This window comes from Grampus griseus (genome assembly GCF_964374135.1).
Source record: "Grampus griseus genome assembly, chromosome: 19".
Lineage (NCBI taxonomy): Eukaryota > Metazoa > Chordata > Mammalia > Artiodactyla > Delphinidae > Grampus > Grampus griseus.
In genome coordinates, this window is record NC_139013.1 from 41,187,079 (window position 1) to 41,213,387 (window position 26,309).

At 37.8% G+C, this 26,309-nt stretch overlaps 1 protein-coding gene across 1 annotated transcript in view; it reads left to right on the forward strand.

The window, feature by feature from the left end:
* SNTB2 (syntrophin beta 2) overlaps positions 1 to 26,309 on the forward strand; it is a gene marked incomplete at its 5' end in the record, with an annotated part of 92,455 nt that overhangs the window by 16,599 nt on the left and 49,547 nt on the right. The gene's annotated exons all lie outside the window — the stretch shown is intronic.

Genomic DNA, 26,309 nt, shown 5'->3' on the forward strand with positions numbered 1-26,309 from the left:
CTCTCTCTAAGGAGATTGTGGTTGGAGAAAGATCTAATTTGCTCTTATGCTACCACCTACCAGTTTCCTCCCACTATTTTCATTTTATTTCTCGTATTCCTTCCTACTTCCTCTATGCTTGGGACTCAGAAGTCGTCTTTGGGATCTTTAGGTGTCTCCACCCCTCGGATGTAGTCACAGAAACTGAGTCTTGTGCCAAAAATGCTCTGGTCCCAAACTGAAGCATGAGAGGACAAAATACTTTGGAAAGAAAAAAAAAAGCAAAGTATTTCTGATGGCCATTAGAAAAATGGAAAAAATACTGTTAGCATTAAATAACGTTAGCACTATAAGCCTTACATTTCTTATCTATTAAAAATAAGATACGTTTTAGTTCTCATATTTTATAGTTCTAAATATGAGATAGAGAATGAAGAGTTATAGTTACTATAAACTGACTATATAAAAAAATACATGGGTTGTCAGAGAATTAGAATATAATCAGATTAATTTTTTTTTTTTTTTTTTTTTTTTTTTTTGCGGTACGCGGGCCTCTCACTGTTGCGGCCTCTCCCGTTGCGGAGCACAGGCTCCGGACGCGCAGGCCCAGCGGCCATGGCTCACGGGCCCAGCCGCTCCGCGACACGTGGGATTCTCCCGGACCAGGGCACGAACCCGCGTCCCCTGCATCGGCAGGCGGACTCTCAACCACTGCGCCACCAGGGAAGCCCCAGATTAATTTTAATACTAAAGATATTCAAGATATACCAAATCTCTCTTTGATCATTCAGATGGAACCTCAGCATTTGTAATACTTTATTCTGAGCTTTATTTATTTATTTATTGGCCACATCGCGCAGCAGGCAGGCTTTTTTAGTTCCCCAACCAGGGATCGAACCCATGCCCTCTGCAGTGGATGTGTGGAGCCCTAACCACTGGATCTCCAGGGAATTCCCTGAACTTTATTGTTGTGAGAGAGATACACAGAAGTGCCAGATAAAAGATTTTATGTTGTAGATTTGCAGATAAATCCGCTTTTGCTCTTTTACCTTTCATTATAACTAGTAACTAATCTCCTTTAAACTAACTCAGGCAGCATTTACAAAGCTATCGTTTTCTCCAAGCAGAAGAGAATCACTTAAGGAAGAAGGAATATTGAGCGATCTAGATTGCAATTAATTTTGCCACTGATTACTGTGTAAGTTGAGGTTTGTTCATTGTCCTTTAGTTAACAAGGGCAAGACTCTTTTTTTCCCTTATCAATAATTATTATTTTTTAACATCTTTATTGGAGTATAATTGCTTTACAATGGTATGTGCTTTATAACAAAGTGAATCAGTTATACATCTACATATGTCCCCATATCTCTTCCCTCTTGCATCTCCCTCCCTCCCACCCTCCTTATCCCACCCGTCTAGGTGGTCACCAAGCACCGAGCTGATCTCCCTGTGCTATGTGGCTGCTTCCCACTAGCTATCTATTTTACGTTTGGTAGTGTATATATGTCCATACCACTGTCTCACTTTGTCCCAGCTTACCCCTCCCCTTCCCCGTATCCTCAAGTCCATTCTCTAGTAGGTCTGCATCTTTATTCCCTTCTTGCCCCTAGGCTCTTCTGACCAATTTTTTTTCTTTTTTTAGATTCCATATATATGTGTTAGCATATGGTATTTGTTTTTCTCTTTCTGACTTACTTCACTCTGTATGACAGTCTCTAGGTCCATCCATCCTACTACAAATAACTCAGTTTCGTTCCTTTTTATGGCTGAGTAATATTCCATTGTATATATGTGCCACATCTTCTTTATCCATTCATCTGTTGATGGACACTTAGGTTGCTTCCATGTCCTGATTATTGTAAATAGAGCTGCAATGAACATTTTGGTACATGACTTTTTTTGAATTATGGTTTTCTCAGGGTGTATGCCCAGTAGATTGCTGGGTCATATGGTAGTTCTATTTTTAGTTTTTTAAGGAACCTCCATACTGTTCTCCATAGTGGCTGTATCAATTTACATTCCCACCAACAGTGCAAGAGGGTTCCCTTTTCTCCACACCCTCTACAGCTTTTATTGTTTGTAGATTTTTTGATGATGGCCATTCTGACCGGTGTGAGATGATACCTCATTGTAGTTTTGATTTGCATTTCTCTAATGATTAATGATGTTGAGCATCCTTTCATGTGTTCGTTGGCAATCTGTATATCTTATTTGGAGAAATGCCTATTTAGGTCTTCTGCCCATTTTTGGATTGGGTTGTTTGTTTTTTTGATATTGAGCTGCATGAGGGGCAAGACTCTCTTAATGAATATTGCAAAGAAAAGCCAAAGCCTGGGTCTTTGATGCCAAATAAAGCCTTCCTCTCTGCCCTTTTTAGTGTGCCCTTTTAGAGAAAGGGAAAAATTATTTACACGTGTATTACATTTATTTGTGTTGGCCATTGTTGTCAAGCAAATTTATTCACAATCATTTGGGAATTTAGATGTTGGGAATATTTTGACAAGGTTGGGAATTTTTCTTATCCAAAAATTTTAATATATTCTCTATTAGCATCTTCACATTGGCATGCAGTTATCTTTATGTCAGCCGTTCTGCTCTTCTAGACTGTGTTCTTGGTACCTAACAAAGTGCCAGTCACATCACTGGTATTATGTATGTCTGTTAAATGAAAGAAGAGCATCAAACCTCAAGTATAAAAAGGTTGTTTAAAATATAGGTGACCTAAAAATGCAAGAAAAATAACAAAATTTTTGTACACCGAATTCAGGATGTGATAAATGCTAGGGCACAAGGAAGATGAATGGAGTCGGGGAGAGAGGTTCATGGGGGCTTTTTGTTAGGAAATAAAACTGAACAAATAGGACAGAATTTTGAGATTAATAAAGTTGAGTTACATGAATGTTCATTGTATTGTACTCTATATTTTTAGTGTATTTTAAATATTTCTCAATTTTAAAAATTCAGATAAAATTTATAAGTTGTCCAATTTTTCTTTATGCTGGATCGCTTAACTATCACTTTGATTGATTCTGACTCTTTAACATTTAAAAACTTGAAGTATAATTAACATGCAATAATGTGTTCTTAGGTGTTCATTTCAATGAATTTTGACAGTTGTATACACCTGTGTAACCACTATATAAGCTATAGAACATTTCCATCACCTCCAGAAGTTTCCCTCATGGCCATTTCCAGTCAATTCCTCTCCCCACCTCTACCCTAGGTAACCATTTTAAAATTTCTGTCACCATAAATTAGTTTTGTCTATTCTTGAAATTTATTGGAATGGAATCAAAAGTGTCTGTTCAAGTCTTTTTACCTACATTTTTACTGGGTTTTTTATCTCTTTGTTGTTGGTTTGTAGAACTCTATATATTCTGGACACAGGTCTGTTGTTAGGTGTGTGTGTTGTGACTATTTTTTTCATCCTGTAGTTTGTCTGCTCAATTTCTTAACGGTGGATTTAGATGAGCTGAAATTTTTCTTTCTTGGTAGGTAGTATTGTGTTTCCTATCCAGGAAATCTTTGCCTACTTCAAGGGCACAAAGCTCCATGTTTTCTTCCAGAGGCTTTATGGTTGTGTTTCAGGTTTAGACCTACAATCGATTCATCTTGAAATGATTTTTTGTATATTGACTACTTTTCCTTGCTCTATGTAGCCCTCACCTGACTGGTAAGTTTCTTCTACCTTAAAGATTCTCATTATTTCTCTTTGAGGGGTAATGGCAGGAGACTGTAACTTTTACCACACCCTTTACTAAACACTACTCCTGCCTATTTATTTACGTATGTTCCCTCTTCAGTGGTGTGTCATTGGAATCTGAGACAAACTGAGTCATCTCTCTCTGGTTTTTTGTAATTGCCCCCCATTACACCTTCAGGGCCTCCAAGGGCCTGATTTTAAAGCAGAATATTCAGGAAAGCCATATTTTCCATTCAAGAAAACAGCATCCTGGCCTAAAAGTTGCCATTGACATAATGAAGTATTACATGTGAATGTACGATTAGTTAAAGGATTTTGATGCCTTACCATTTTTTTTTGATGCCTTACCTTTTATTTAAGCTTCTTGTACAGTATTAGTATTGTAATGTTATTAATGTCACAGAACTGGAAGGACCACTCATTAACACTAATAAATGGGAGAAAATGCACTGGACCAAAAGTAGCAGTCTTTATAACTTGTAAGACTTTCTTAAATGCAGATCTGTACTTAAAGCAGCAGGCTAACTTATTTTTGTGATGTTGATGTACTGAATGTGGGCGGTGGAGGGGGGGGAGGCAGTGGCAAAAATAGAAAGGATTAAGGAGGCAAGGACGTAAAATCCTTTAATACTGCTTAGTAAGGTATTCATTTTATCCATTTGAAGAAATCTGAAATTCTTTATGAAAGGAATGTATTTTTAATTTGGGGGTGGGGAACAGTTGCTGAATCATTGGGTATTAACCAGGTTAGGGTACAGATTACAGCTGGAAGGAATGTTAATCCTGTTAGATTGTGTTTATTGTCCACAAGAACACTACCAAAAAAAAAAAAATACCAACCTGAAATTATTCTCAGATTTTCAGGAAAAAGTTTGAACAGTTATTTTAGGTTTCTTACTTGGAGGGTAATAATCTTGAGTTTGTCTTAAAACATTTTCTTTAAGCAATAAACTCTTAATTATGCATGTGCGATTGATCAATTTTGCTATTTATTTTCCTAAAATATTTCATCTCAAGTCAGGTTTCTCTTGCCCTCTCTGGTTCTGGGTGGAGAGTGAATTGCGATAATCTGCAGCATTTACTGTGAGAAGGAAGATGAATTTTAACATTTGTTTGAGCACAATGTAATTGGAGATAAAGCTGCTGCTACAAAATAACAAAAACAATTCCATAGATTTAAATTATTTCGGAAATATCCACTATTGGGAACTCTTTCCTTATCCCTAACACTAGTGAGAATAATAGAATTAGAAGTCTTGACCCCCATAGAATTCTGCTTTTACATGTTTTTAACTTGCTGGCTGTTCATGCATGTCTTTTCATGATCCTGTCCCAGCAGTGTCTCCTCAGAAGTAGGAGTAAGCTGTACAGCTGTCATGAGCCAGTATAGGCACAGCCTGGGGGCTATCATCAAGGTAAGAGCTAGGGATCAGTGGCTTATTATGGTCCAGTAGAAAGTAAAAGGTCCAGAAATCTGTGGGTCAACAAAGTAACGTGATCAGAAAGCCAGCATTGCCTCTCTTCCAGGGCAAGAAAAAGTACTGTTGAGCAGAATACACCTGACTGAGTCTATGTGGATAATTGTGTTGTATTGTAGAAATAGCATTGGCTTTGGAACCAAGCAGACCTAGAGTTCTGCATGATGTGGGGAAAATAATTTATACTCTTTAAGCCTCAGTTTCTTTTTCAGTCAAATGATTGTGAAGGTTACATAAAATATATAAAGTAACCAGCACATAATAGGTGTTCAAACAATGTTAATCTTCCTTCCCTTCTATGCTTCATACCTGAGTCGTTTTAGGATCTCATTCTGCTTGTCTGGAGAAACGGGTGCTAGCTAGTTTGGGAGCAGGTCAACAAAGCAGTAGGAGCTGATAAGGCCCTGATTCATCTCCCTCGTACACACCCAGTGTTTAGGTCATCTGCTCCTATAATTTCGGCTATTACCTGAATATCTATAATGTTTAGCTACATCTTTTTGTTCCCAGTCTTTCTGTGATCCCTTACCAGCATATCAAATTCAACCATGACCTAGGCAAATTTCTTTGCAGTTACTTATTTGTTTAAGTGTGTGTAGCTGCTGGCCCTGTCTCCTTCCTCTCTTCTCTCTGGCTTAGAGGCTTTCTTGTTCTTATCCTTCCCAGTTTTCACCTAAGGCTTATGAAGGTGGCAGGAGTAAGTCCTCATGTCTCCCTGGTTAGTTGGAATTATTTTGAACAAACAAAAATTCCTACCTTTAAAGAGCTTATAGTAGAAGATAGTGTGATGGTTACTATTCATACTAAATGTAGGTTGTGAATTTGATGCACTAGTGGAATTTCTAAAAATGTTAACCTTTGGATTTTTGCATTTTGCATTTAAAACAGTTCCTCAAACCCTTCCCTCCTCCTCCCCCTCCCCCTCCTCCCGCCTCCTCCTCCTTCTTCTCCTCCTCCTCCTCCTCCTTCTTCTTCCTCTCCTCCTCTTCTTCTCCTTCTCCTTCTCCTTCTCCTCCCCTCCCCTCCCTCCCCTCCCCCTCCCCTTCCCCTCCTCCTCCTCCTCCTCCTCCTCCTCCTCCTCCTCCTTCTTTTCCTTCTCTTTCTTCTTCTTTTGCAATAGGAATCTGTTATTTATTGAGAACCTTCTCTTAATGTTGTCTTATAAGCTAGAGAATGGTGAGGACTGTCCTCCTTTGCTCGGAGTATGAGGAAGCAGAAGTAGATAGCATTGCTGCTTGGTCCTTATGCTTCCATAAGGTCACTAGGAGCACCAGAAATCTCCCACCTGGCACCAGATTCATTGGGTTGTATTCATGCCATCAGGTCTTATTCCATATGTGGAATTTTATTGCTCCTCAAAAGAAAAATATGTTGAGACAGTAGTTTCTAAGAAGTCAGACTTTGCCACAATGCCTTTTAGACGTAGCACCTCAGGCCTTTCCTAGCTTAGATTTAAAATTCTTTCAGAAACACAAATTCTTCACAGGGATAGATGATTTACTAATTTTACTCTATGGAAAGGAAGGATCTCAAGTTAAATACATTGCCCACAACCTAAACGAACTGACTACAGATTTAAGCTTTGGGAAACCTAAAACATATTTAAGAACATCCGGTCTTAAACTGAAGCAAGATATTTTCAATGCTCTACCAACATATGGAAATTTGCAACGTTGGCCCCTTCAATAATCCATCTCAATTAAATAGTCTGTGACTTAAACAAGTATTTTTCTACTCTTCAGTTTACAACATCTTTCTTGGCATCAAATTACCTTTCTACTTAGTTCAAATTGTTAGTTTGACCGTTGGGCTGAATTCACTTATGGAAGTGGAAACGGAAATTATTTGTGATGTTACTGCTGCGTTGTTCACGTATGGTCATGGTATTTATGCAGTTTGTTTCCCTGCAGCTGTATTTTTAATTGGCTATTTACAGAGTCAGACCTTTTAGCAAAAGGAGAATCCTCACATGCATGACCTAATTTACTTTCTTAGAGTACAAGGGAAGTAATATGAAATACTTCCTCTTCATTTGCCCTCAGTCCCATCCCAGGGAAGAGGTTGTTACCAGAATTCATATTTCCCAGACCCCTAGTAAGGCAGGGAGAAAGACCTCCAGTTTTCTCTTTCCTCTTTCCTTCCTTCTCTTGCCCACTGATCCTTCTGGGTGGGGGGTGCTTCTGGCATCTTGTCTGTGAGATGCAACATCATGGCTTTTTCTTTTAATTGGATAATATTTTCTTTCCCATTTCCTCTTCTCAGTATCTAGCATTTCCAGCCTACTTCTTTCAGATTTTACCCACTTGGCTCCCTAGTGATCCACCCAAAAGAATTTTAAGGTTCTAGTAACTTTAGGTGAATTTAAGGGAGGAAAAGGTGGGATAATGACTTTTCCTCAAATAAAACTGAAGTTTTTAATAATAATGATTCTTAAAAATACTTAAATACAACCATTTAAACTATGGTCGTTAGGGAGTGTTGGGAGTATGGGAAGCCACTCTTGGCTCCTACCTTTTAACTTTTTGCTGAGCAATCATTATTACTCATTTCTCCAGTAAATAATACTATTTGGGCAAAATGTAGGTAATTAATCTCCAATTTCTCTACAGAAAAATGTCTTCTGTAAGCATTTGTTAATTAGAAAGGGGCTGCACTTTTATTATTTAATTTTTTTTTTTTTTTTTTTGCAGTACGCGGGCCTGTCACTGTTGTGGCCTCTCCCGTTGCGGAGCACAGGCTCCGGACGCGCAGGCTCGGCGGCCATGACTCACGGGCCCAGCCGCTCCGCGGCATGTGGGATCTTCCCGGACTGGGGCACAAACCCGTGTCCCCTGCATCGGCAGGCGGACTCTCAACCACTGCGCCACCAGGGAAGCCCTATTTAATTACTTTCAATAGATTTTTATCACAAAATAATCAAATACTTTAAAAACCTAATCAATAGGAAAATATATAAAATTAAAGATTCCACCTTTCCCTAGACATGATTCTGTTTAGGGAGGTTTCACAGAGCCCTCTCATCTACTATGTTATGTGCTTCTATAATATTAAAATATTTACAGAGTACTTTTGTAATAAAAAAATAAAGGTTGGACTTACCTGGCGGTCCAGTGGTTAAGACTCCGCACTTCCACTGCAGGGGACGTGTGTTCCATCCCTGGTCAGGGAACTAAGATCCCGCATGCTGTGTGGTGCAGCCAAAACAAATAAATAAATAATAAACTAAAATAAAGGTTAAGTTGTTTTAAAGCAATGAAAAGAAGAAGAAGAAAAAAAAGAAATCTTACATTCATTGGACCAGTGCTTAGGAGAATATTCTGGGATACTTTGGAGAGAAACAACTTCTGTTTTCTTAAGTATAAATGTCAACAATAGTTGTGTGTGTGTATGTGTATTTTTTTAAGGTTGTTTAATTAACCATTTCAAATGTAAAGATCCTAATGCTGTTAAATCATTCTTTAGCTACTCTTCAGTATAAACTTGAAATAAATAAAGAAACAAGTTGCACTGAAAAAGGTTTCCTATGTGGCTTTTGTTATTTTTTTACATAGGTTCGTAGATTAGGCTAGGGCCAAATTTGAGATATCCTGTGCAGGTATCTTTAGAGTGCAAACAGACAGCCCTTTGACCTGATTACATTTTACTACTTGAGGGCAGGAGCTCTGTAGCACACAGCTTATACTAATGTCCTATTCACAACGCAAGTGATGTGTATAGTGCATGAGCGAGATCTATGTTGTATCCTTTCTTTAACTCAATTTTTAAAAAATATACATTTATCCATTATATTATGAAGTTTGTGATCTGTGTTTCAGTAGTGATCTCAAGCCCTGCTTTGAGGGGAAAAGTCTTACAGTTTTTAGAGTACTTATTTTCTTTTGTATAATTACCTTGGTAGCTCTTTAAGGAGGAATAATCCGTAACAGTCAGGGCTACCTTTCATGGTATCTGATAACCCTTAACTAAATATCAACAACCTTTCGAGAACAGATCACAGCTTTTCACATTGAGCTCTGCACTCTGACCTTTCCTAACTACTTACTTTTCTCTGAATGTTTCGTGTCCTCGACTTTATGCTATAACCCCAGCCAGGCATGCTCACTTCCACCTTGTCTGCCTGGGGCACTTCTGCTATCTTTCAGTGATCAAGTCTCCTATTACTTTGTATAATACATTCTATATATAGTTCTGTAATAGTGCTTAATATACTAAGTTGTAATTATTTATTCATTGGTAAAATAATAGTAGTATTTACATGGTTGGTCTTTCTTTTTGCTATTTAATGGCAGAGTAGCACATGGCAAGATTTTTCTCTTAGACCTCAGTTTCCTCACTTGTAAAATGGGAGTAATAATGTACCTATCTCATAGGGTTATTATGAGGTTAAATGAAATTATACACATAAAACACTTAACTCTGTTTTTGAACATTAAATGAGTAGTGAGGAAGGTGATTGAATATTTGTGTCCTCTAGAGCTTCTTGAAGACATGGGATGTATTTTATTCATCATTCAGGGATGGTGGTGCTGAGAGGAGCCTGTTTCCTAAGACCCCTGGTCTGCTCTGTGAGCTTTATCTCATTAACCCTCATAGTAGTTCTCCACCATGTTTAGGTCAGACTCAGAAAGGCACAGTGGTCATTTTTCTGAATTCCCGCCTCATGTAATCCATTACATTATATGGTAATGCTCCTTGGGAGGAGGTCTTAACCACTTTGTACACTAATTCATTTAACAAACGCTTATTGAGCCCGTGCTTTTTGCCATGTGCTGTGTTAATTTCTGAAACTGGTGAAAATGATTGTTAGGTTCTGTATTAGGTCATAATAGTAATGTTTCAAATTTGTATGGCTTTTGTAATTTCTAAAATCCTTTTCCATACTTTATTTAATCTTCACAATAACCCCCTAAGGATAGGTTTTATGATTTTATATATAAAGAAACAAATGCAAAGAAATGGAATTAAGCCACGAGTATGGATGTAAGTTCTGAATGGATAGACACACGGAAGCACAGTCTCTTCCAAAAAGTAATAACTTTCTTTTGAAAAATAGTATTCTTATCTTAGCTTTATATTTAGTTTTAACTTGGCTGGGGCTACCGTGCCACTCTTCCAACCACCCTGTCCCCATGCCATTGCTGCCATGCCCACGGCAGGGAAGGAAACAATGGTTCTGACTGTTCAGTCTCCTCTGTGCTGCTGAGGGCTCAGAGAGCACCATTTGCTTTCAGTGTGGGCAGGCTAGGGAGTTAAATATTGATCCCTGATTATTAATTTTAAAGTCTTGTGTCTGATATAGAAAAAGTGAATTACCACAGGGTGAAAGGACTCTGACCTGCGTTTTTAAAATATGCTAATGGCAAAGTAATAGTAATAAAATGTACCCTTCTGTGAGATTGTTAGCCAGCATCGTATTTTGCCCTTTTTCTTTTTTCCCATTCTTGAAACGTGAATTGAAGTGCTCACTTGCTCTCACACACATGAGATTATCATGTTAATCTTAGATAAGACCTGATTACTCCATTTTTTAACTATACAGACCCAGTGAGCAAGTTTGAGTGATGACTCATTTGTACTGGCGGCTGAGTAATCTATACAAATAGTGTTTTATGATTTTCCACGATCTCAAAAACCTAACTGAAAGTTAAGGATGTATTCAGGAAAAGATGACATGGGTTTTTAGCCATGGCTTTGCCACAGACTGTGACTTGCAAGAAGTTTTCTGATTTCTTTGAGCCTCATTTTTCATAGGGTTTCAGTTTAGCATCTTTAAAAATGAACAGTTTGTACAAAATTATCACTAAGGTCTCCTCTATCTCGGAAATTTTGTAAGTTAGCTATTTTTAGGTTAGTATTTGTTCATAGGACACTCTGGATGGCTGCGTGTGTGTATAGGGGGCCAAACATAATGCACTTGAAATTGATAGCTATTTCATTAATCTTCTCAAATATGATAATTTTTTTAGGCTATATTGACTCTAGCTCTATGATTCAAATGTACTTACTACACTGGTGAATCTTTCTCCTTTCCTAGAATAGTCTCCAGGAGAGAGGTGGATTTAGCATGTATGAAGATAAATATAATCTCACGGTAAGCACTCTTACTGATTATAGGAAGCTAATATTGACACAAATTGGCTGTCAATTGCAAGGGCAAATTTTCACGTATCCAAAGCTGCTCTATAATATTACTTAATATTATTTGACAAGAATATTTGTCTTGGAATTTTGGGATTAAATGTAGATACCTCTAGAATGACACTGTTCTTTGGTTTTGTCATTATTCTGACCTCTCAAATTTACTCTGACTCGTTAAGAATGAAGTAAAAGTAAAAGTGAGCAGGGGAGATGGAAAGGTGTTTGTCAAAGGGTACAAACTTCCGGTTATAAGATGAATAAGTTCTGGGGATCTAATATTCAACCTGGTAACTATAGTTAACAATACTGTATTATATACTTGAAAGTTGCAAAGAGAATAGATCTTAACTGTTCTCACCACACACAAAAAATTGCAATTATATGAAGTGATGGATGTGTTAACTAACCTTGTTGTGGTAATCGATTTTGAAACATTTGAATCATTTTGCAAAATGTCTATCAATTTGGATTTATCTCTTGGTTTATCATGAATACACAGAGCTTATGTATTTTTTTGAGCAAGAATACTACAGAAGTGATATATCCTTCTCAGTATATATGGGAGGGTAGGGTGCATGACATCAATATGTCTTAATACTAGTGATGTAAACTTGATTACTGTTGAATTTCTCCACATAAAGTTACTATTTTCCCTTTTGTAATTAATAAATATCTTGGGGGAGATTTGTTGAGACTGCAGGTATCCTATTAACTATTTAAACTTTCACCCTTTATTCTTTAAACTTTTCACTAATTTTAGCATTTGTCAGTGGGTCTGGCCTGCAACAGTTATTATTGTAGTGTTCTAATGATGATTTTCTCTTTTTCTCATTCCTTTGATACTTTTTAAAAATTATGTACAATCAAACATATTATTATTTTTAAGTTTTTTATTTATTTTTGGCTGCGTTGGGTCTTCGTTGCTGCACATGGGCTTTCTCTAGTTGGGGCGAGCGGGGGCTACTCTTCATTGCAGTGCACGGGCTTCTCTTGTTGTGGAGCATGGGCTCTAGGCACGCGGGCTTCAGTAATTGCAGCACGTGGGCTTAGTAGTTGTGGCACAAGGGCCCTAGAGTGTGCGGGCTTCAGTAGTTATGGCATGTGGGCTCAGTAGTCGTGGCTCGCAGGCTTAGTTGCTCCGCAGCATGTGGGATGTTCCCGGACCAGGGATTGAACCCATGTCCCCTGCATTGACAGGCGGATTCTTAACCACTGTGCCACCAGGAAAGTCCCATGACACTAATTGGAATACTTCTTTTTGTTTTTTTGGCTGCACCGCATGGCTTGTGGGATTTTAGTTCTCAGACCAGGGATTGAACCTCGGTCCTCCGCAGTGAGAGCGCAAAGTCCTAACCACTGGACCGCCAGGGAATCCCCTAATTGGAATTCTTCTATAAGAGCTGTTCCATCTCTCCCATTTATTTATTTATTCAATAATTTATATCAGTGTGGACTTGTGGATATTTATAATGCCATACCACTATTATTTTTTTGATGTTCAAATTGTTCCAGCTTTTTAAAAATTACCTCTTAATTTTAAAAAGTAATAAAACAAATTATAAGTGAAAACAGTAATTTGTTGTGGGTTGACCAGTGCATTTCATTACACTGTTGCTTAACATTCAGTACAGTAGCTGGTTTCTGTGCACTCTCAGTCCACTGTGCACTTTCTCAGTCCACTACAGCTGAACTCCTTAGTCATGTGTTATATAAGAATGAGGAGGGAAAGAACATGAACACATCTTTGTCTTTTCTCCTCTTCCTGAACTCAGTTAATTCTGCCAATCTGGTCAGAAAATCCCTAGTAACAACAAAAGCTTGGCAGTTACTAATAGCAGTTCTTTTGTACAATAAGAAAAATTACAAAGTGTTTAAAGAGAGGGAAACTTGGATGGTATTCTTGTTCCCCAGTGGTAACTGACTGGATGTTCAGGATGGAGTGCTTGTTGACCCCTTGAACACAGCTATTGTGCTGGGTTAATATTCTGTTTCCGTCTATAGTTTATCACTTGGAGTGCTGATCTAAAACAAACCATCCGGTGTATCCAGCTAGTCCGGGACATCCACTTTGCAACGGATAAGGATTTCCTTGTGCTTAAACTGCTAGAATTTTTTTTTTCTTGGTCTAGTGGAAAAACATTATTAGTGTTTTTATTAAGTATTTTTCATTTATTTCATTTTGTCTGCTGTTGTTACATCCAATTACATGTAACATTTTATTTATACTTCTTTTATAGCATTTATCACATATTACCTTTTGTCGTTTCTCCTTTATTAATTGGTCTTTTTTTTGGGGGGAGGGTACATATCTTCCTTTTCCATCTCAACTGAACAACTTGAGGACACAGTCTGTATATTAAACTTTTTAAATATCCTACATGCTTTGCATATAGGAGAGAGTTCTTTGTTATTGAAGAGGGAGAAACATTACAGTTTTTTTTAAGAGTAAAAAATTGTTTCCTATCATTTATGTCAGGAATAGATAAAAGTATATACATTGGATTTGTGAGACAAGGATTTTCTTTACCTGTAGAATAACTGTTTTAATATATTATTGACTCCTTATAATAAGATTAAATTTTTATGTCACTGTAAGAGCAAACTGCTCATCCATAAACCATGTATTTAAGTAGATATAGTTTATTAAATAGAATTTTGTTCTAATGACAGATATGTTCTAATAACAAATTTAGCTGAAGAGAACCTGAACAAAGATCATTCATATACGATGTATGTGATAACCTTCAGTCTATGGTGAGAGTGACCAGGTCCCACATATTATTCAAAAAGCAGATGATGGTGTTGAACACAGACAGACCCTTTATTCAAATATCTGCAAAAATCTTTAATCTAGACCTATTAGCAGCAGTTTTTAACTAGATTTTTTTACCCATGCCATAAATATTTCTCATGATCTCCCCAGGACAGGGAAATTAGGATTACAAAATATGTCTATATTTGTGACAGAATTTTTCATAATTCATCCAACCAATATTTACAATTCATCTTCTGTATGTTAGTGATTTCTGCTATAAACACTTTATACTGCCAAATTTTGATCAGTGTGTAACATTCATTTGTGCTAAAACTAAGTATACATATTGTTATAGTGATGTCATGTGGAGTGGGATAAAACTTGCTCTGAAAGGTTGGAAGCAAGTGTAATGTCAAGCCAGAGTCATAGAAAGATTTTATGTGTGCTAGAAAAATACAAGAATTTTGCCTCATGAATGTGCAAGAGAATGTATTCAGGACCTTAAATAGCCCTGCACAGACTGCAACACAGTTCTGAGGAGTGACTAGAAAAAGTGAAGAACCATGGATAGATAAGCAGTATAGAAGTGATGTGTTGTAATTATCGTTGACTTTTGTGGTCTTGACTTTTAATCCCTTCAAAGACCCTTGGTCAAATGGAAAAGACGGGCAAAACAGAAACTGTGACATATGAGAAGTGCCTTAATAGTGATATGTGGAATGTTACAGAAATATAAATGAAGAAGGCTATGTGCTGTCAAAAATTGGTCTTTTTGTGAAAGGGGAGACAAAGAACAATTGACTTGCTGTCTTTCTGGAGATAACTACCCTTTGCAGATATTCTTTGATGTTGCATAATGATCCCATTCTGTAGATTATGTATGTTTAATGCCTGCTATCTTCCAGGCTCTCTTAACCAGTTTACTTTTATTTTATCAGTTAATCTTATTTAATCCTCTCAGTTATTCAGGACAGTTGGTATTAGGGTTAGTATTAGAGTTTTGTGGATTAGAAATTGAGATTGAAAAGTTAAATTATTTGTCCAAATCATTAAGTTTATAATTAACAGAACTGAAATTCAAATTTGGTCTATTTAATTTCATATCTTAGCCTCTGTCTACTATACTTTGTCCAGAGTATATTGTATTAATTGTACACTCAAATACGCACTGATATTCAGTACTTCCAACACTCAAACACAGGCCTAGGCACTTTTCATACATTATCTCATTTAATTCCCACAACAGCCATTTGAAGGTGGTATTCAATGTTTAACAAATATGGAAACTGAGGCTCAGACAAGTAAATTATGTGCTTCAAACCTCTCAAAAGTTAAATGGTAATATCAAGACTTGAACTGAGATTCATTTGACTTTAAAATTTGTTGCTCTGTATTTACACTTCAGTGATTTTACGAAAATTATCCAAAGGGCATCAACTGTAGGTTAGCAAATGCATTGTAGGGTGTGAGATACAGATATAAGACAATTGCACACTGATACCCCACTGTTCTTTCAGCATTTATTGAATAGTGACTTTTCCCCCATTGTCGTTGTTTCTGCTATTGAATCTTTTTCTGAAATTATGTTCTAATCTGTGTTTTTCTTTGTTATTTGATGGCATATATTTAAAATTAATATTATTATTTAATAGAACATATGCTTATTATTTAAAAGTTCAAACATTGTAGAAATAGTTAACTTCAAAAATAGAAGTCACTGTAATTGCAATGTAGATATAACCATTATTAGCGAATTGGCATTTTTTGTTTGTTTACTTTTTTTAACATCTTTATTGGCGTATAATTGCTTTACAATGGTGTGTTAGTTTCTGCTTTATAACAAAGTGAATCAGCCATACATATACATATATCCCCATATCTCCTCCCTCTTGCATCTCCCTCCCACCCTCCCTATCCCACCCCTCTAGGTGGTCACAAAGTACTGAGCCGATCTCCCTGTGCTATGTGGCTGCTTCCCACTAGCTATCTGTTTTACATTTGGTAGTGTATATATGTCCATGCCACTCTCTCACTTCATCCCAGCTTACCATTCTCCCTCCCTGTGTCCTCAAGTCCATTCTCTACGTCTGCGTCTTTACTCCTGTCCTGCCCCTAGGTTCTTCTGAACGTTTTTTTTTTTTAGATTCCATATATATGTGTTAGCATATGGTATTTGTTTTTCTCTTTCTGACTTACTTCACTTTGTGTGACAGACTCTAGGTCCATCCACCTCACTACAAATAACTCAATTTTGTTTCTTTTTATGGTTGAGTAATATTCAGTTGTATATATGTGCCACAGCTTCTTTATCAGTTCATCTGTCGATGGACACTTAGGTTGCTTCCATGCCCTGGTGCGAATTGGCATATTTTTCTTAAGTACTTTATGAACATACAAATGTTTATATAATTTTTTAAAACATAAAACTGAGAGCTTACTTTTTTCACTTAGCAACTCTGGTACCCTTAGTTTTACCTTTGGTTTTATAGAGTTTGAGTCATTTTACGATGTTTTTAAGAATCTGATAGGGTTTATTAAAAAAACAACAGAGCAAAACTAGCCTCTGCTTTCATATTTCAGCAGGAGACTAAGAAGCAATATAAATTATTCCTAAGCAGCCTTATGCAAATTGCCTTTCTCACTGCCTCTACTCTAGTGAAAATGAAATTAAAGTCTTTATCTTTCTATTTTTTCTAATCCTATAGATGGTCAAGACTTTTCTATTGTTGTCAACAGTTCTCTGCTTTGTATGTTTTGAAGTAAGCAAGAAGGGTATGAAACAGATTGGACCATTGTTTCACATAAAGCAGTACTTCCTTTCAGGGGAGGGAGAAGTACTAAAAGTAGAATTGACTTATAAAAACAGAGATCTGTCATAGGAAATAAATATAAATCTCAACACCAAAAGGAAAAGAAAAATATGTAATTTGAAGTAATTTTTCAAATGCAGTGTCTCCTGTTTATGGGTTAGTTATATAAAGGATTCTAAACACACATACTTACTATTTAGCAGTTTCCACGGGGAAATCTGCTGGTAGCTGTCTTCCTTACAAAAACATTTAAAAATGCAAACCTAAGGTGTTTAAACTATTTTTTAATAAAAAATTGAAAAGCTTGCATATTCTTTTGCAGTTTGAAGAAACATTCCAAAGAAAATCACTTTAAATTCATTTTTTAAATATTTACTTTATAAATGACCCACAACTGGTTTTACCATATAAGATTAGTAGTTGAAGAAGACTACCAAGGAGAAATTACACAGTAAAGAGTCCAAAGACCCAAATTATTTCAATCTAGTTTGTTCTATGTTTGAATACATAAAAGCATGAAAGCTAATACTTTTGAATAAAAGTAATAGATATCCATGTTGGAATTTGATTGAGGCCAAAAAAATATCTTTTTTTGCCAGTTTGCATAAATTTATTATAAAGGGCCATAATTTTAAAATCCTGAAATTTTAATTGCTGGGGACAAATTTCAGAGATACTTTATTTCTGGTTTGTTTGGATTTATTCCACTGTAGCTAAGAGGTTTAAAGGGAAACTTGAATTCTCCATGTCATCTTGGTAGTAATTTGAGATCCTCAGAAAGAATATATCTCCTATTTTTATTGACTTGGACAGGCCTTGGAGTGATGTGGAGAAGGAAAGATGGGTAATGAAGTGATCTGAAAATCTCAGGACAAGCACAAACTATAGTTACGTTTTTAAAGCAGAACATTGGGGCTTCCCTGGTGGCGCAGTGGTTGAGAGTCCGCCTGCCGATGCAGGGGACACGGCTTCGTGCCCCGGTCCGGGAAGATCCCCCATGCCGCGGAGCGGCTAGGCCCGTGAGCCATGGCCGCTGAGCCTGCGCGTCCAGAGCCTGTGCTCCGCAACGGGAGAGGCCACAACAGTGAGAGGCCCGCGTACCAAAAAAAAAAAAAAAAAAAGAAGCAGAACATTGAAATCACATAAGCACATGTACAGCTTCTGAGGACATGCTTGGTTTCTTTGCTGGGGATTTTTTCCTCCTGATGACTAGCAAGAAAAAAGGAGCTAACTTCACAGAGTTAAATGATAAGGCAATAATGGGAAATTAAGTATGACTTTGGAAATGCTAGTACAGCAAATCCAAAGAAGTATTGCTCAAATCTGTGTGAGATTTAAGGTTCTGGTGATCGTTCTGTAACTCCTCACTGTCATAACTCACAAATCACTCCTCCCGTGTCTTCAGACAAAAAAATGTAGAGACATGAATTTCCTGCTTTTAAAGAGAAGAAAATAATAACATCCTGTATTTGTTGAAGCAGATTAAGATTGGGTTGCCATATATACATACCATTTTTCACCCATTAAAATAGCGAAGATTGTTTTAAATAAGGTAACTTCCTGTTGACAAGTCTACTGACGTGGACATGCTCATATACTGCTGGTGGGAGTATAAAATGGTATAATCCTTTTGGGGAGAAATTTGCAATATTTATCATGAGTCTTAAATATTCCTTTGACACAGTAATTTCTCTCCTGAAAAATATATTTATTATAGCATTATTTAAAGTAAGTGCCCAATAAATTAGGGAACACCTAAATAAATTATGGTAAACACAATGGAATGCTCTATAGCTATTTTTAAATGATGCTTATGAAGAGTTTGTTTAACATGGGAAGATGTATGTTACCATGTTAAGTAAAGGACTAAAACATGTGGAAGGAGATGGGGTAGAGTCAGGAATTTTTATATTTGTTTTCGTTTTCTTTTCAGTATTTGCCAGTGTAATTATCTGAGGGGAAAGGATAAGGCCAGCAGAAGGTAAAATGGTGGTTGCCAGGGGCTGGGGGAAAGGGAGTGGGGAGTTATTGTTTAAAGGGTACCGAGTTTCAGTATGGGAAGATGAAGAAGTTCTGGAGATGGATGGAGGTGATGGTTGCACAACAGTGTGAAAGTTCTTGATGCCACTGAACTGTACACGTAAAAAACAATTAAAATGGTAAATTTTATGTTATATGTATTTTACCACAATTACCAAAAAAAGTGGGGCCATTACAGTGGTTTGGGTGATCCAGAGCATGTCGGTAGTGGGAATTGAGGGAAGTAGGTAGATTAGAGAAAAATTGCAGAGGTGGGATGAGATGGTTTGGCACTTGATTGGATGTGGGGGCTAGGGAGAGGGAGGAGTCTACAAAGGTTTAGAGAAGTTGTTCCCAAAGCATCATGGGCATGAGAATCAACCACCTGGGGGAGCTTTAATAAAATTCAGATTATTGGACTTTACACCAGACTTGCTACACTACTGGTTTAGCCACTGTGTGGCTAGGAAGATGGTGCTGCTAATGCTAATAACTAAAGCAATGCACACAGGAGGAGATTAAAGATAATGAAAATCGGTTCACATGGGCATATGTTAAGTTTGAAGGGTTGGGGCAGCACTCTGGTGAAAGAAATCAGGGCCAACAAATGAAATTGGTTCTCGAGATGTATGTTAAATCTAAAGATCCAGCACTGAAAGTTGCTAGAGAGGGACTTCCCTGGTGGCGCAATGGATAGGACTCCACACTCCCAATGCAGGGGGCCTGGGTTCGATCCCAGGTCAAGGAGCTAGATCCCACATGCATGCCGCAACCAGGAGTTTACATGCCACAACTAAGGAGCCCACATGCCGCAACTAAGGAGACCTGGAGCCGCAATTGAAGAGCCTGCCTGCCACAAATAAGACCCGGTGCAGCCAAATAAATAAATATTAAAAAAAAAGTTGCTAGAGAGTAGAGGATAAAGTGAGCAGAAAGTGCTAAAATCAGAGCCTTGGGGAACAGATACACTGTATGGCTAGGAGGAGAAAGCAGGCATTAGAAAATAAATGGCCAGAAAGGAGGAGTAAAAACAGTTGATAGAGTGTATTGTCAGATGTTGGAATGGTCAAGAATAGGGATTGAGAAAAAGGGCCTTTAGATTGGGTGAGTAAGAAAACATGAGCTAGTCTTTAGAATGTAGTTTTATTCAGAAGAGATTAAGGAGCAAAAGAAGAAAATAGAAACAGCAGGCATAAAGTTTTTATTTTCAAGGAGTGGTGAAGAGAGGAAGGAACCAAGTCAGGGAGAGTAAGATCAAGACAAGGCATTTTCCAGTTTGGGTAAACTTGGTACTAATTTAGGCTGGTATTTCTATGGAAGACTTGTCTCTTGTGGGTCTCCTGTCCCTTTTGCTCTTCCTTCTCTTCTCCTCAGCCCCCTTATCCACCCTAAGGATAAATCAACCCCCCTTCTCCAGTCTATCAGGGCATCCGAGTAGATCTACCTTCAGTAGAGAATCTGACCCTTCTCACCTCCACTCCTATCACCCTGGTCTAACTACCATAATCTCTCCCCTCTAATAACCTCCCAATTGGTCTTCCTGCTTCTGCCCTTACCCTCTTTCACTCTATTTTCAACAAAGTAGTTAGAATGATTAAAATACAAGTTAGATTATATCGCTGCTCAGCTTAAAACCTCCCAATGGCTTCCCAATTCAGAATAAAAGCCACAGTCCTTACAGTGACCTACATGAGCTGCCTCCCATTCCCTTTACCCTTATGCCCCTCTTTTCTCTCTTTCCCCCTCTATTACCCTGTGCTAGTCACACTGGCCTTACTTAATTTAACACTTTTCTCTCATCTGGAATGCTTCTCCCAAATATTCCCTTGACTGACTCCCCACCTTCTTTAAGTCATTGCTCAAATGTCTTCATAAGGCGGCTCACCTAACCACCTTATTTACAGTCGCAAATTGACCCCCTTGCAGCACTCTGATCTACCTTCCCTTACTGTTTACCCTTTTCCATAACACTAAATTTTTCATAACTTACTATGTAATTTACTTTTTTTTTTTTTTTTTTTTTTTGAGGTACGTACACCTCTCACTGTTGTGGCCTCTCCCGTTGTGGAGCACAGGCTCCGGACGCGCAGGCTCAGGGGACATGGCTCACAAGGCCCAGCCGCTCCTCAGCATGTGGGATCTTCCCGGACCGGGGCACGAACCCGTGTCCCCTGCATCGGCAGGCAGACTCTCAACCACTGCACCACTAGGGAAGCCCCAATAATTTACTTATTTTAATTTTAATTTTTAAATTATGCAGTAAAATTGGCTCCCGTCCCATATGGTATACACTTCTGTGAATTTTAACCCATGTGTAAATTCTTGTGACCATCACCACAATAAGGATATAGGCTAGTTCTACGCTCAAAAAAAACTCATCACACCTTCCCCATGCCTGTCTTCATACACTTTTGTCTTTTCAGTAATAGAATCATGCAGTATGTAACCTTTTGACACTGGCTTCTTTTACTCAGCATAATGCCTTTGAGATTCATCCAAGTTGCTCAGTTAATTTTCCTTTTTTTAAAAAAAAAATTTTTTTTTATTTTTTAATTTATTTTTGGCTGCGTTGGGTCTTTGTTGCTGTGCATAGTCTTTCTCTAGTTGCGGCAAGCGGGGTCTACTCTTTGTTGTGGTTCGTGAGCTTCACATTACGGTGGCTTCTCTTGTTGAGGAGCATGGGCTCTAGGCACGTGGGCTTCCGTAGTTGTGGCACGTGGGCTAAGTAGTTGTGGCTCTCGGGCTTATCTGCTCCACGGCATGTGGGATCTTCCTGGACCAAGGCTCGAACCCATGTCCCCTGCATTGGCAGGCGGATTCTTAACCACTGCGCCACCAGGGATGCCTCTCATTTTCCTTTTCATTGCCGAGTAATATTCTGTTCCTGGCTGTACTGCAATTTATCCATTCACCCATTAAAGGAAATTTGGGTTGTTTCCAGTTTGGGCACTAGGAATAGAGCTGATAAAAAAAACAGTCATATATGTGAACATATATAAACATAAGTTTATGTGAATGTAAGTTTTTGTTTTTCTAGAATATAATTTACTTATTCATTACATTTATCCTTTTTTATTTTTGCGTGTTTTGTTCATGGATATATTATTCTAGGTTCCCAAAGCAGTTCCTGGCACATAGCAGGAGCTCAATAAGTTAGAGAATGTGCAATGTTATTGATACTTTAAAATGGAAAGGTATAATGAAACCAGAGTCACTCTGAACACGTATAGGGTTTACATCACCAAAACCTAGACTGTGCAGCCTACTCAGACCCTAAATGGCAAGAGACTTGAGCTGAAAGACACCTGCAAGTTGAGAATGTAAAAGGCTTTTTATGAAAAATAAAGTAATTCCTCCCTAATGCTTTTGGTGGCCATCTATCAGATTCTTGATTTGGGGGAGGAGCTTGGGATGAGGTCAAGGAGAAACTTCTTGGGAGAATACTTGAACAGTGATGTCATCGTAACTCACTTGTGAGACAAATGAAAAGCCAGCTCTTCCACCCTAAGGATAGATAGATCAGAAACAAACTTGTTTGCAAAAGCAGGGGAAATATTGGCACGATTCTCCATACATTGTCTGATCCATTTAGTTTCACTTAAACTCATAGTAAAGGTCACTTGAAGAGATAAGAAAGTGATAAGCATTAGAAATTAGAGAGGAAAATAATGATTATATGAGAGATTGATGTTTATAAGGGAAGGTGATTGATATACCAGAATATTTGTGTTTACAGCCGTAGGCTACTTCTGCACTGTAAAGTATCTTTTGGATAAGCTTTTAAAAGCCACATAAATGGCATCAGTTTAAAATCAGATGCTGCCTAATGCCCCAAACCAGGATAGCAGTGTACCTTGTTAATATACATGGACCCCTGTAACCTTATTCATTAGAGCATGGAATTCAGTAAGAATCAGTTGAATCTTGGATCCTATCCCGTGCATTATAGTTTTAGAAGGTTCAGCAAGGTTTTAGTTTAAGGTGGTTCCATGTTTAAAGTTTGAGCAAGTTTTCGGAATAAATTTTCTTCCTTTCTTAAATAAGTTTTTTTGTTTTTTGTATAAATGATATGGGCTCATCAAAGGCAGTCCTATGCATATTTCTAGGCACTATTGATGTTTTGCTGAAAATCTTCGCAGATGTCTTTCCAGGTGTGTGTACAGTACATGTATATGTTTGTTGTCACTAAAGAGAAGGGATTATAGTGATGATTTTAGGGTGGGGGAGAACCCCCTTCATTTTCAATAAGAGCGAGCAGTGCGTAAAAGAAAGATTAACTTCAGCAACTAAACAGCTAAAATACTATAAACATCAGAGTTTAAGCATTTTGAGGACGATCTTTAACTATCAGGAAAAGTGAAATAACTCTGAAATATATCACAGTTTCTTTTATTTAAATTTATGTAAAGATTTTATTTTTATTTATTTATTTATTTAGGCTGCACTGGGTCTTAGTTGCAGCACGTGGGATCTAGTTCCCCGACCAGGGATTGAACTCGGGCCCCCTGAATTGGGAGCACAGAGTCTTACCCACTGGACTACCAGGGAAGTCCCATATCACGTTTTTTATTATTATTATTATTAATTTATTAATTTATATTTCTTTTTGACTGCTTTGGGTCTTCGTTGCTGTGTGCAGGCTTTCTCTAGTTGTGGCGAGTGGGGGCTGCTCTTCACTGTGGTGCACGGGCTTCTTATTGCAGTGGCTTCTCTTGTTGCGGAGCACGGGCTCTAGGTGCGCAGGCTCAGTAGTTGTGGCTTGCGGGCTCTAGAGTGCAGGCTCAGTAGTTGTGGCACACGGGCTTAGTAGCTCCGCGACATGCGGGATCTTCCCGGACCAGGACTCGAACCCGTGTCCCCTGCATTGGCAGGCGGATTCTTAACCACTGCACCACCAGGGAAGTCCCCATATCACGGTTTCTGAGTTGACCTGAATGCCATGTGGTGGTGTAGAGGCTTTGCTTATCCTGCCGGGTATCCAGGTTAATGCACTGTGGCAACAGGGGAGGTCTAAGAACAGGACTCAGACAGAGCACACTTAACTTTTCACCTTTCCTGAATCTCAGGTAAATTAGAAACAGATGTCTATTTATGGTTCTCCAGCCATTATGGATAACCAGTTAGATGGGGGTATGGGTGCCATTGTCATCAACTCAAGTGAAACTCATTGCTCTTTTAATAAGTCCATGCAATAGGCTATGTGTGTATGTCTATTTTATTTAAATATGTGTAGTAATCAACTCACTGATGCTACTCTGTGATCAAACAAGCTTCTGAGTATATCATAAAGCAGGCTTTTCTAACCACTGTAGTATTCAGGAGTAGTCATTTAGAATGTCTTTAGTTTCCCCCAATTGGTAGCCCAAAAGTTAGTATACTGCCATAAATGTTTAAAAAGTAACTCTCTGCCATTGGCAGTGACTAGAAACTGTAAGAATTTCTGCCAAAATTATTGTGATCTAATTCTCTCTTGAAAGCACAAAGCTAAACTAAAGCATGTATTGAAATGCCTGAGTCAACTGCTCAAAGGATACACTGGTTGCGCCCCTGCTCGTTTTTTCTAGGATGAAAAAAATCTCCTTGGTGACCTGAAGCAGTTAGCTTTTACTCTCTCCACCTAGAAATACACATATTATAACTATACATAGAAAGCACACACACATACAAACACACACAAACTTTTTCTAAATGTTGGCATTAGCATTATTATATTTTCTAGAATTATGCTTAACTTCAGCAGATCTTCTTGAATAACTTATAGGAAAATAATGTTGCCTCTTCTGATTGCTGTTTAAAATTTTTAACTTTTCTAGCTTTTTAAATTAGGGAAGGAGAAGAAAGGCGCCTACTATTTATTGAATGTTTAGCATGTGCCTAGAATTTTTACTTGCTTAGTGTTACTGCCATTTTATAGATGAGGACTTCAGGACTGTCAAGTGAGGTCACATAGCTCTGAAGTAGCAAGCACAGTTAGTAGTTAGTATTTGAACAAGGTCTGATTCCAAAGGCCTCTCTGTCACCATATCATGTAGAGTGAGTGGTAGGATGCTATGCTTATAAAAGATTATCATCAATATTACTAAGTTAAAAAAGCAAGATGTGGAAACAGTAAGCATAATATACTACCATTGTGTGTATTTATGTATATACACACGTATGTTTGTCTATTTTCATACATGCTTAACCTGTTGCTGGAAGACCATACAGTAATTGCCTCCAGGGATGGGAATTGGGCTGCTAGAAATACATACTGTTTATCATAAAACCTTTTATACTTTTTGAATTTTGTTTTTTTCTCTCCTTTTAAAAAAATTTATTTATTTTATTTATTTTTGGCTGCATTGGGCCTTTGTTGCTGCGTGCGGGCTTTTTCTAGTTGCAGCGAGCGGGGGCTGCTCTTCTTTGCGGTGCACATGCTTCTCATTGCAGTGGCTTCTCTTGTTGCAGAACACAGGCTCTAGGCACATAGGCTTCAGTAGTTGTGGCACACGGGCTCAGTAGTTGTGGCTCGCGGGCTCTAGAGCGCAGGCTCAGTAGTTGTGGCGCACAGGCTTAGTTGCTCCTCGGCATGTGGGATCTTCCCAGACCAGGGCTCGAACCCTTGTCCCCTGCATTGGCAGGTGGATTCTTAACCACTGCGCCACCAGAGAAACCCTGAATTTTGTTTTATATGCATGTATTACCTATTCAAAAAAGAAACAATATTCTAAAGACTTGTTAGCTATGTTTTTAGAAACATAGCTGATTATTTTTTAGATTTAGTAATCTATTTCTTAGTAAAGTTTCATAGGCTTGTAAAGCTTCTAATGCTATAAAATATTAATACTAGCTATTATGACATTGATAAGCATTGATAATGATCATATCTTTCTAGTTTTTCAGTTCCCATGATACTACTCTAATGACCTACCACAGTGGAATTTTAGAGGAGGTAGATTACTGATGTAACATATATTGATGTTAGAAGAGGAAATGGTGACCGATTTATCTACATTCAACGATTTATTGACATTTTAATGCTTTTTAAGATTTTACTAAAAAAGGATTTAATAATCTTCAGTTTATCTAGTTTTTGAAATAAGAGCACAGTGCTTCAAATGATAGTAGTTTCCAGTCATGAATGAGGTAAAAGAAGTATTTTATATGTCTTAAAATTGAACTTAAAAGAAAAACGTTTCACATATATTAAAAGCTATATCTTAATTTGGGGCTACTGTTAATAGAAATACTTTGTTTTTGACTATGTTTTTGTACTTGTTTTTCAAAGCTATAATGGTTCGTTTCCAAAGCTGTCTCCCTTACTAGACTGGGCATTCTTTGAAGGCAGGGTCCATGCCTAAGTTGCTCTTGTATTCTCAGTGGCTAGCCTAATGCCTGATACTTGGAAGGTAGCTGAAAATGTTGACTGAGTTGAATTGAATTGAAGT